At 39.8% G+C, this 13145-nt stretch overlaps 1 long non-coding RNA gene across 1 annotated transcript in view; it reads left to right on the top strand.

Annotated features, from left to right (window-relative positions):
• The first annotated feature begins 2293 nt into the window (after positions 1–2293).
• LOC118351900 (uncharacterized) overlaps positions 2294–13145 on the top strand; it is a 56773-nt gene continuing 45921 nt past the window's right edge. The window contains exon 1 of the long non-coding RNA XR_004808100.2: positions 2294–2606. This is a non-coding gene — a long non-coding RNA (uncharacterized LOC118351900). The remainder of the gene's footprint in view (positions 2607–13145) is intronic.

Genomic DNA, 13145 nt, shown 5'->3' with positions numbered 1-13145 from the left:
TCTTCAAATTCTTTTTTTTTTTAATTTTTATTTTTATTTATTTATGATAGTCAGAGAGAGAGAGAGAGAGAGAGAGGCAGAGACACAGGCAGAGGGAGAAGCAGGCTCCATGCACCAGGAGCCTAATGTGGGATTTGATCCCGGGTCTCCAGGATCGCGCCCTGGGCCAAAGGCAGGCGCTAAACCGCTGCGCCACCCAGGGATCCCCTGATCTTCATTCTTAATTCAAGTAACGACACTAGCTTTTCCTTAAAAACTTACTTTTGTTTCAGTCTCCCTCTCTATCAGTATCTGCTACAATATTTGATAGATTGCGAACCTTGCAGCAGAGGATGGGGAAGGTCAGAACGTACAACTCCATGGTTTATATGGCAGCCAGAGAGGATATGAAAGCAGCATGTGGGCATGGGTGAAATCCACTTCTATGCCTGTCATTTCTCTCGCAGTTTCCCAGGGTTGCAGCAAGGGGAAGGAAAGTGGCATGTGTAGATTTGGAGAATGTTGGTAATTATGCCCATCACACAAGGAAGCAGGGAGCAGCCTTTGTGCAGTAAATAAACACAATCCAACATTCAATGAATCACGTTTTTGCAAAATCACATGTGTGTATGGAGGGGGTGAGGGGCAAGTTGTGTTTGAGGTTTTTGAAGCTTTTCTGTTCCCATTAGTCATTAGGTATCAGTCATCAGAAAAACCTGTTGCCTGAAAAACTTGGCATCTTTTTGAAATAGTGAATCCATGTGATGTGAATGGCATGTATAGAGGCACTCCGAGAAGGGAGAACCAGTCTATAGATTCTCCAATTGTCTTAGACTTCACTAGGGAAAAGCCAAGGCTATGCTTTTTAGACTCTGAGTTTGATCCCTGAGATCCAGCTAGTCATAGCCAGAAAGGGATGCTCCAGTAGCTTCCTGCTTCAGACATAATTTCAAAAGGCACCTCCTCTTTGTGGAGGTATCAGATGCCTACATCTTTGATGAACCTGGAAATATTTGCTGTCCTTAGTGGTCTAGGCAGTTTTTAATTTGGGAAAGTATTTCTTTCCCATCCCTGCTTCCACGATGTGACAGGCCTCTCAGGGCAGATGGTTGGAGCTGGTACCAAGCCTGCAGAGTGGGCCAGTGGGCTGAGCTCTGAGCTAAAACCCTTTTTTCAACCTGGACAAATACACCGTCCTTCCTAAATGGCATTATTGTAGTATTTTGGCTATTTGTTCTCATCACAGTGAAGACCTGAGTGAACAACATTTTCCAGCAGAACTGGCTTCTCAGAGAAGATATTTGCTGAGATCAGGTCGCAAAACAGCCATCATGTCATGGTCTCAAAATATTTCTGGGTTGTCAGGAGTTCATCCATGAGCCTGAGGTTCATGCCCAGTGGGAATTGAATCTCATAGGGAATGCCTTCTTTTTGGCAAGAAAACTATCTTACTATATAAATAAGTGTAACATAATGTTCGGCATATAATGAGCCCTCTATAAATGTTAAGTGAGTGAAGAACATAGACCGAAAGAAAACCAAAAAAATGGAAAACATTGGCAGAAATATCCTGCCTCTCAAGTTCATGCCCTCTTGGCGTTGGTTTTTATGGTGATATGTGTTGTTGGAAAATGCTGAGTTTATTTCACACAGGCTGACAATGGCCTTTTGTTGTTGTTGTTGTTTTATAACGAGAGCAGAAAGGAAGTACACAGGACATTCACAAATATTCACTGTGATATATTTTAATATACATTTTTCCATTCAGTTCTCTAAAAACAAAGCCCCATGAGTAATTATTATTAATCTTGGTTCATACATTAATCAAGGAAGATTCAGAACACAAAATAGAATCCATTCTAGGAAGTTTCAAGAGAAAATCATTTAAGGGTATTAGGTGTTTGTAGAATTAGAAGGGTTAGGCAAATGGGTCTTTAAGAACAACCCCCCCCCAGGGCAGCCCAGATGGCTCAGTGGCTTATCGTGGACTTCGGGCCAGGGTGTGATCCTGGAGACCCAGGATCGAGTCCCACGACAGGCCTCCCTGCATGGAGCCTGCTTCTCTCTCTGCCTGTGTCTCTGCCTCTCTCTGTGTGTGTCTCTCATGAATAAATAAATAAAATCTTAAAAGAAAAAAAAGACTAGCTTCTCATATATATATATATATATATATATATATATATATATATATATATATATAAACAATCCCCGAAATAATGCAGAAGTGACCATCAAGGAAGCTACTTGCTTGGAGGCTGCCCCTGGAGCTTTGGAGCTCAAGGCCATATTACCATAGCAGCAATCCAAGGATCAAGAAGTAAAAGCAGGAAGTTGCCTTCTGTTTCTGCTCTCTACACCCAAAGAGCTGGTGACTGGCTACCAGAAGGCAGAGGGCATCCACTGTCTTCACCAATGATTCCACGTAATCCTCAAACACCTGGAGAATGGGCGCTGGAGAGCTACTGCCCTAAGCCTCACTTCCCACAACCTTGCTCGCTAGCATAAAAACAACCCACGTGGCAAGAAAATGGCTTCTGCTTTACTTTGGCCTTCTAGATCTGCAGGAGGACAGCTAAATGATGGGGCTGAACATTTGGAACTCTGCCTGCAAGAGCAACCGCTAGAAGGTAATTTTAGCCTTTCCAGCCTCTGTGTTATAGGAAGGCACATTGAGAGCCAAACCATCACAGATTGCTTAGGAGGAAATTAAATCTCAGGGGAGCTAAGTAAAATTTTTGCTCAAAGTGAAAAGAGAATTATGGTTAAATGCATGGGCACTGCAATCTGATGGACCAGGGCTCAAATCTCTGCTCCAGAGCTTACTAGCTGTTTGGTATTTGACAAGACCAAATTAACTTCTCTAAAAGTTTCTGAGTCCTAGTTTATAAAGTGGGTATAATACTATCTTCCTCATGAGGTTCAAGTGAGAATTAAATATGTTTGTAAAATGCTTACCACAATGTGTGAAGTCCTACAAGGGCTTAATAAGCTGTAGACATAATTAATGAGGTCTATAATAAATAATTGACCCAGGACACTTCCCCAGGTGCATAGTCTTTGCTGTATCTCCCAGGGTAATGAAGATGTGCTAGATCAGTAAATGTTTTGAGGGCAAAATAAGTATTTATAAGGTGAATGCCTTAAAAATATTTTTAATGTTACTATGCCTCTAATGTATCTTTCCATTATGATTGATTGTAACTATGAGGTGTCAAGTCGGATTCCACCAGCCCACATCAAATTGGCCTGATTCTAAGCCCACTCTTAATTTATACATTGTAGTGTGTTGACTTGTATCCTCCTAAAAGATATACTCAAGTTCCAACCCTCAGGATCTGTGAATGTGACCGTATTGGGAAGTAGGGTCTTTATACAAGTAATCAAGTTATGACGAGTTTATACTGGAATAGAGTGGGCCCTAAATCTGATGACTGGGGTGTTTCTAAAGAAAGAAGAGGGAGATTCTTGTACATAGACACAACCAGAGGGAAGACAGAAGAGATCAAATGATGTGGCTACAAGCCAAGGCAAGGCAAGGATTGCTGGCAAGGACCAGAAGATAGGAAGAGACAAGGAAGGATTCTCCACGAGAGCCTCTGAAGGGAGTGTGCCCTTGATTTCAGAGTAGGCTCCAGAGCTGTGAGTCCACAAAGTTCTGTTGTTTTAAGCCTCCCAGTCTGTGGTCATCTGTGAAGGTAATCCTCCAAAACTAACACATCATCTGTGATGATAACCCTCTGAAACTAACGCATACGTGTACCTCATTGCATACTAAATAAATTCCCGATAAATCGTAGAGGATTATATTTCTCTAGGTCTTTGTAGCACTTTCAGGGCTATTTGACTTCCAGATTAATAGTTAATAGTGAATTGGTGGTGGCTCAAACAACTTGACATTCTCCTTTCCTCATGATCTCTCACATATCTGTCAAGAGCTCCGTAGACTATAAATAGACCATTAAACATAATTGAGGAACATAACTCTTGAAGTAATTCTGTGGTGAACTCTTTTTATAAATTGAGCACTCATTCAGTTTATGATTTGTAAATTAAGTCATAGAGTGGAAAGAGCAGTGGACAGAGGACCAGGAGGCATAGATAACCATAATCACAGACTCTTAGTTGAATACCCCACTGCATTCGAATACCATTCTAGGCATTTTTATATAACATATTTCATTTTATCCTTTGAGGTAGGAATCACAGAGCCATTCTACAAACTAAGATATAAACATTCAATGAGGCTGAGACTTTCCCAATCAAGATCACACAGCTGGTAGGTGGCAGAGGCAGCTCCTATATGCAGATTCTTGGATTCCATAGTTTTTATTTTACAGCATTTGAATTGGTGTTGGTTTATCTCTCTGGTTCCAACGTTACTTATCTGTAAGGTGAATGGGTTTGAGAAGCTTTTCTCAAACTTCCCTTCTGTGGACAGAGTTTTGAATGAAAACTCACTTTTTCTCCTGGGGCTATATGACTACTACCTTCGTAGGGATGTCTGAGGGATAAAGACCAGGGGGAGAACTAAAACAGATGATTGACCAATGAGCATTTCCAAGGACAGTGATGAAATGCTAGAGAGCTTGGAACCCAGGGCCAAGAATGAAAAGTTTAATTTGCTCAGTGCTTCTTGCCTATGCTTTCGTCTCTCTTCCTTTCTACTATTTTCCTATCATTCTCTTTCCCTGCATATATTAGCCTTACAAAGGCTATTCCATGGTTTGCCTTTCTTTCTATCACCTTTTCCTTCTTGATGTTTCGTTTATCTCTTTCCTTTTTACTCCGTTCTTACTTAGCCACTCAAAGTCTGACCTTATAGAGGTAAGTTTAGAAAGTTTGAAAAGTTTGGGTATGAAATGAACCTATGGATTGTGGCTTAACAGTGTACTGGCATGGAATAGCTTATTAAAAAGAAAATAATAACATCAGGGAAAAAATTAGAAAAAAATAATTTTTATCCTTATCCATTACTCACAACATGTATACATTAAGAAATATTCAAACAGTAATCCTGAAAACTATGTCAATATGTGTGAGCAGATGGGTTAATTTATGTATAATGTGATAATTTATAACTCAGTGACATTTTAGTGGCTGAGAAAATTTTTCTTTGATACATCTTTCCTAGAAGGAAACTCAAGTTATATATGATGCTACTATAACCTATCCTTCTTCAAACTAATGGTGGATTGATGTTGGGCTTTCACATTTACTAAGTAGGCAACACAGGATTTTCTATGTTGAATGTTCATAATTATAATCGATATTCGCTTATGTAAGGAGACCAAGAAAGTGTCTTTATAGTACATTCCTCATGTTGATACAACACACTTAGGCCATTGTTTTGATTGTATTACTACAGGAAGGAGGAAAATATGCTTTCAGACAAATTGGAGAGTTAATCTAGTACAAGGGCTATTTATGTTAATATCAATCAACAGGAGTAGAGCAATCAGACTATTGATTTCCAGTGCTGTCAACATTTGCTAATATACAATTATAAACCTGTAGACTCTGTTCTCTCTATAAAAGAATGCAAACGTCTTTAGAAGCTCCAGAGTGTTGAATGCTGGAGAATTATAATTAGAATTTTGCTCCCCCAGGAGTGAAAATACCATTCTCAGAAAGTACCATGGTTCAACTAATGCAGTGATACCCTGACTATTGATCATTACTAATCTGTTATATCATTAGTTATTCCCCTTAAATACTCTGTCTGTTCCAATTAAATTCCTTGCAAAGGCTGAACAGACAGTAGGTAATTGAAAATACCCTACTTGAAATCTCCCCTTAGAGAGAGGTCTGGCTCATTTGCCATACGCTCAGCTTCTACTGGCTGCACAAGTGTGCTCTTTATTCAAGTCCTTGAAACCACCTTGCAGCTGCTCTCTCTACCTTCACGGAATGGTGCAGTACGGTTTGTTAAAGCAGACAGCTGCATTGCCTGGGCCATTGTTAGGAAGTCCTGCCATTAGGTGAAGAGCATACCTTCACCTCATAGGTAATTGAACCTAAATAATCACACCCTTTGCCAATATTAAATGATTTAGGACTTTTTTTTAAAGTTGTTTAAGGTCAAGAGACCTATATGTTGCCCATTTAAAAGGATATTTTTCTTTTTATTTTTCTAAGTATCTTAATAAGTGCTTACTTAGCAATTTGCAATACACAGTGCAAATTATAATACAACATGTGCCAATTCCCTCATTTTGAAGGCACACGGGATTACTGTTGGCAGAGGTTATGGCATGTATAAATGATTACAAAACCATCTTGAACTCTTTATATAAAACCTCAGGAAGCCAAAATTTTTCTGCTCATCATAAATGAATTTAAGGGTAAAAAAATAATTTCAATTCTAGCTTCTTGGAAAAGCCCACATGTCAATAGTTAGTGCTTACTAATGGATTGTCAGCAGAGTGTCTCAGATGTACTATAGCAAGGATTGGAACTTTCTCTCCTATTTTTGGTTTCTATAGCCCCTAGCACAAGGTGGCTTATCATTAAATCTCTCACTGATTGTAAAGTGAGAGGGCATATCAATGGGAAGGAATGCTCTAATGGGTGGGATGTCTCAAGCACTTGAGATTAAAGACAAAATGGTAGTTATTTGAAGTGAGCACTTTTTTGCTAAGTAGCACTGATGCTTTACAGAAATATGAAGAGCAGCTAAGGGTGAGATAGAGGCACCAGAAAACCAGGTAGGAAAACCAGGGGATTTTCTTTTGGTTCCTTACAAAGAAGCTCTCATCTCCTCTAGCTGCAGGGTAAAAAAAAAAAAAAAACAACTAAGACCAAACCTAGACCTTAAGAATATGATGGCTATACTTCAAAGGCAGTCAAATGTCCAACTGGGGCAGGTCAGTTACACTAAGTTGAGAAAAACCTGGGACTTGGGCACAGAACATGGGAACATCTAGGAAGATACCTTTGAAGATTTTGACCTCTCAAGTCTTCTCCAACCTTCTGAGCCTGCAGATGTTGCTAATCTTCCCCATAAAAGTAAGCATCCTCACTCTCCATATCCACCTCCCCTGTGCTCAGGAATTAGTGTTGAGGATTCTTTCTCCCAAGGTGACATGTCCTCCTTCTTTTCCCAGGACTACCCTCCATATCTCCTCTTGGACACTAGGCCAATTAATGGTGTTAAGGAACAGCTTAGACTATCTGTTGATGTGCTGGGCTTGATAAAGGAGTAACCAGACCATACCCCAAAGGTGTGGCAAGACCTACTCAGCATATGCTGGCAGGAACCAGAGAGCATGTGGGGGATTGGATTCGGAGGGTACTGGATTAAAAGGACCAAAATATAAAACTGGGTAGGTAACTTTATTTACTTGGAGGTGCTCTCCTGAGATAAAGAATAGATGAGATCAACACTGGCAAGGACCTCAAGAAATGGCTCAAAATTGCTAGGATGGCTCCTAGAAGCATGGAAAAAGTTATAGCCCATCCCAAGTGAAGTTGAAATGCCAGAATTGTCAAAGTAGGCAGTGCCAAGATAGAATTGTCAAGGAAGAAAGGATTAAAAGGCTTAAGGAGGTGGATAATCAAGACTAGGTATTCTATTATGGTTAGATGGATGACCAGATAGTTATGTTCTACAAAAAACCTAGATGACACACCATTTACCAAAGTTACATGGGATGTGCTAATAAGAAGAGTATGAACATCGCTGAACATCCCATGGTGGCTATCTGCAGACCAGAGCTGAAAGTAAGAGAGGGTATAGTACAACTTGGTTTGACTATGGCAATGAGGATGATGGTACCCTCCAAAATAAAGGTCAGGTGTTGGCACCCCAATAAGCATGGTGCTTTGCATACTCCATCCCATTTTCTATTTTCAGAGAACCCAACCTGTAACTATAAACATCTAAGTTCTGTGCAAGTGAAATAGCAATAAAGAATAAATAAACACTAGACACATCATAATGGAATTTCAGAATATCAAAGAGAAAAAGAAAGCCTTAAAAGCCACCTAAGAAAAAAGGAGCTTACAAAAGAACAACAATTAGACTGGCAAAGATCTCGTCAGTAACAATCAATGACAGCGACAATAGAATAGCATCTTCAAGCCTGACAGAAAGTGAATATCAAATGGGAACTCAATATCCAGTTAGTCTGTCATTCAAGCTGAGAACAAAATAAAGACATTTTGAGACAAGCAAAGACAGAGAAATTTTGCCACTCTTAAGATCTGTTGAATGAACTACAAAAAAATTTGCTTCAGCAAGAAGGAAATTGAACCCATGAAAGAAGTGGGATACAAGTTTAAACAGTCATTCATAAATTATTAAATAGTAATAAATCTAAATAAGGATAGACTATTCTGTCCTCCCAGCAATTTTAGTGCGCATTACCTATGTCTATTTTGCAATGTGTTACTTAGCATAGAGGGTCTATTTATAAAATTATTTCCTCTTTGTTATATAGTAGGCTTTTATAGAGCCCTAAATATATGCAAATACTCAATTTTAAAATGCTGTTATAGTATTGGACAAGTGTTAACAAAGATGTCTGGAGGAGCAGAAAACACTAAGAATGTTTAATATTTGAAGCCTGGGAGACTGGTTCGCACACGTTCACTTCCTAATATCTACATCCAAATCCAAAGACAGGCTTCCACAGCAGGTCTCAGGAATTCTGGAATGCTTACAAAAAGTTGAAGGTGTGACTTTCAAATCTAGGAACTCTAAGGTGATACTGTATATATTGTATTGTGAGAGGGTGAAGTGTCCAATATTATCGAATACTCAGTATGAGTTATATACATTGACGTATGGTATTAGCTTTATTCTTCAATAGAACTCTATAAGGTAGGCATTATTATTACTTTTATCTTATTGATGAGGCAATAGATATTCAGAGGTTATTTTTCAGAGTCTCAGCTAGAAAGGGGAGGTAATAAGATTTGTATCTAGTTCTCTGGGGCCTCAAATCCTGTGCTCTGTCACTAGATACATCTTCCAAGACAGATAAGAAGCAGAAAATAGGAATCCACCAACACTCCAGGCACAATATATATTCACAGAGGGACTTAAAGATATAGAATTTTTTTCTCATTTTTCAACCTGTTAATTTTCAGGCTCCTCTGCTCTCTCTTTTCTCTGCTCCACCTTATATTCTGGTATTTCCCTGGAGTTTTATTCTTGGTGTGCTTCTCACCTACTTGCTCAATTTCCCAAACCTCTGTGTTTAGCCTGAATGGTCAATGGCTTACTGGATGTCCCTCAGATGTGGTTTCTTTCCTTTGTTTACCCATCACCTATTTATTAAATGTTTATTGAAAACTACTATATTCCAGTCATTGTCTTAGGTAATGAATGTCAAATGGCACACAAGACATAGCACTGCCCGGGGTCGCCTGGATGGCTCAGCGGTTGAGCGTCTGCCCTTGGCTCAGGGCGTGATCCTGGAGTCTCAGGATGGAGTCCCACATCGGGCTCCCTGCATGGAGCCTGCTTCTCCCTCTGCTGTGTCTCTGCCTCTCTCTCTGTGTCTCTCATGAATGAATAAATAAAAATTTAAAAAACAAACAAACAAACATGGCACTGCCCTATTATCTGAATAGTTTAATACATCTGAACCCACACCCCTCTTATATCTCCATCACAGTAAATGTGTGGCCATTAAATACTGACAAGTCCTATGCCCTGCCCAAACCCTATATCCCTATTTTCAGTGCCTTCTCTCATGCCCTCTTTACCGGCCAACTGAATTTCTCTCGTAGCCTCCTTAACGCTTTCACTACTTGCTTTCAACTTGGGTTCAATTCCATATGTACCAGTACATGTACGAGCATTTAACTCCTTGGCTTAGCCTCCCTGAATTGATTTTCTTTTGGTATAGGATAAGATCCATATTCCGTCACATGCCCCACAAAGCCCTATACAATGAGGTTCTTGCCTACCTCTGCAACCTTGCCCCTATCTCTCAGCCCCTGAAAACCCACTCCTGTACCCCTCAGCTCAATTCAGCGATGGCCATATCATGCTTCAGTGACCATCCTACTAGCGTGCCTTTGGTCTGGGATGATACTCCTGCTCTAGATCAATAAAACATACCAATCTTGAAATCTCAGCAAAATTATCACCCCTGTGTAAGCTTTCCTAAACTCTTTCAAGAGAATCAACCATTCTCCTTTTTGGACTCTTAAGATTATCTTACATATTTATATCATAAGTCCCTCAAAATAATAATCATAAGTCCCTCAAAACACATGTCCAAATTTCTTTCCTAAAACTCCAAACTCCTTATAGTCAGGAGTTATGTATTATTCTTTCTCACATCTCTAGGTCCTAGCACAGGGCTTGGTGCATCTCCTGTCTGTCCAACTCAATTAACACTCATTGAATAAATTGAAGGAATGACAATGTGGTTTGTAAAGTGTTAGCCACCATATCCACAATAGAACACAGGGCCCCACAGAAAGTAGCTCAGTGCTTTGCCCTTCTTGCTCATAAAAATATAAAAACACCCAAATATCTTTTGGAGTAGCTCTGCTCCTTTCTCAGTGTTGTTGGTCTACTCTGGAAACACAAAGAGCTCTTGATCAATTCCAGACTTGAAGCAAGTTCCCTTCTAAATCTATTCTAACAAATGCTGGCAGTTCCTCTTCTGAAAAACTCCTGTCTTAGACCTTCAATTTCCTTGTTGGAGCTGGATAGGGTTTTACTCCTCAACGTTAGAATTTATAATTGAAAATTCTGTTTTCTCTTAAGGTTGCCAATGCAACAGTGTCCATCTGCTTTCAAAATTCTGAAAATAGAAATAAATAATAATAGTGGGAAAAACAAATTAGTTTACTGGAAAGCATGTGGGTATTTTAAAAGTTATTACTTTGAAAACTTAGTAGGCAGAAGTATAAACTATCAACTTTGGCCTATATATGTATTTGTTTTCCTTTAAAATACTCAAGTTCATGTCCTTAGCTCCACAAATATATCTTTCTATTGTCCAAAGTCTAGGGCTTTTCTTTCTTTCTTTCTTTCTTTTTTTTTTTTAACCAGATGGCAATGTTAAAATCATTTTCAAAGTGAATATTTTAACTTTCAAAAAAAATAAAACATGAAAAGGCATGTATGAAAAATTAGGTCCATTTTATTTCGTTCACTATTTTGTTAAATTTATTTTTAGAACATTTCATCAATCTGGACATTTTTACAGATATTTTTATCAGTTCAGCCTGTTCTGTATCGCTTACCAGTCTGGTTGCTATGGTGTGACAATGATTTTTTTTTTATTCTTTTCCAAACAAAAAATAACCTTTCAATGACAATGCACTTAGATTAAAAAAAACAAAAAAAACAAAAAACAACAACACGCATCCATACTCTCTCAGGCTATTTTCAGTTATACATACCAACTGTACTTTAGCTTCAAACTCTCTTTAATCTTCAGTGTTATTAGAACAGGATTTGTGTCCTTGGGGACAGAGAATTTTTAACTGAAACCCAAACCCCACAGCACTAACAAAACATTTGTGTGATACGGCTATTGTAGGTTATTTAAAGGAATATCAGAGTCAGACCTTGGTTCATTCAAAGCAAGTTAATAAATCTTGATTAGAAGTAAGAGATAGGGAACTAGAAGGAGGCATAATGATAAAATGATACATTTATACATGCACAGTGCCAGGCACCATTCTAAGGGATTGTCTTGTAATCCTTAAGGTCCCCCGGGGTAGATGCTGTTATAAGGCTCAAAGTGCACATAAGAAAGGAAGCATAGAGAGGCTAAATAACTCAATGCCTATGGTTACATCAATCATAAGTGGGGGAGCCAGATTTTGAAGCCCAATGTTCTGACAGCAGAGTCAGTGCTGAAAGAAAGCCCTTTACTCCCAGGTATTTGAGAGCATGCAGCAGAGTTGCTGTTAGATTTCTGATTCCTATTCTCATCTTCTATTTTTTGGCCACTGTTTAGTTAACCACAGGACTCCTCCTGTTCAGTCTCTTCCCAAACCATCCATCCAGTTACCCTCCCAGTTTAGCACTTGACAGCACCCCTCTTCCATTTACAATCCAAGCCATTCCTGCCAGCTGGATTGTAAATGCTCTGAAAGCAAGGACCCTAAGGGATCGTATAAATCTGGATGCCCACAGAACTGAGTGCCAGGTGAGGCATTAGTGGGTGCTCAGTGAGGGCCCTACCTCTGAGTAGTAGATCAGTAGATCAACAAGTACACAGAGGGTCTCCCTTAGTCCTCTTCCTCTCATTCTCTTACATCCCCATGGAGTCCACAGAATGTATAAGGAATAGTCTAGAAGCAAAGCCTGGAACAAAGCTGATCCAGATTCCTCTCTCTGTCCTCCTGCCTCCCTTTGTTTGTCATGGCTGTTAGGCTTAGGGAACAAGGTGTTAGAGACCCCAGGTCTCTGGGCCAAGTCTTTCCAGTATTCCTGAAGCTTCCTTTCCAGGCTGACCTAGATAAAAACTCCTGCAATGGGATGACTTCCAGACCTTCCCTCTCCTTCTGCTTACATCACAATCAGAAGGGGGGTGGTGCATCTGGGTGGCTCAGTTGGTTAAGGGTCAGACTCTTGATCTCAGTCCAGGTCTTGATCTCAGGGTCATCTACTTAAAAAAAACAAAAAACAGAAAAACCAAATAAATAAATCACATTCTGAGAGAGAGAGACAGAGCGAGAGAGAGCGAGAGAGAGCACAACCTCATGCCCATTCTGTCTCTTGGCTTTCTATCTTCCTTATACCTGACACAGACACATGGTTCGTTTAGCCTTTAAGAGCTTCATCTTAGGTGGACTATGTACAGGCCCAGCTGCTTGCTGCTCAGAACAATGAGGTGGCTCAGCAGATAAGGCACCATGTGTGTGAGCTTAAACATGACTGCTGCTTCCCTTCTACCCCTAAATCTCCCACATGCATGTTTCTCTCCGTCTACCCAAACTAGAGAGGAAGGGGATTTCTGAGACATGGAGCTCAGTCTGGCCAAGCTGACCTGTTAAGAGGCCACCACAGCACTCCTCGCTACATAGGTGTTAGATTTCACTTGACTCAGTCTGGGCATCTTGGTTTTGAGAAGCAGATGTCCCAGAGGAAAACATATGAGCTCCAGATGTGCTCTAAAGATTTTGGAATTTGGAGTCAAAAGAACTGGCTTTCAATTTTTTGCCTGTGTCTTCTGGGAAATCATCAAAGT

The sequence above is a fragment of the Canis lupus genome, chromosome 22 (assembly GCF_003254725.2).
Source record: "Canis lupus dingo isolate Sandy chromosome 22, ASM325472v2, whole genome shotgun sequence".
Taxonomy (NCBI): domain Eukaryota; kingdom Metazoa; phylum Chordata; class Mammalia; order Carnivora; family Canidae; genus Canis; species Canis lupus.
Note: the sequence above shows the minus strand (reverse complement) of the source record. Positions and strands in the feature narration are given on the sequence as shown.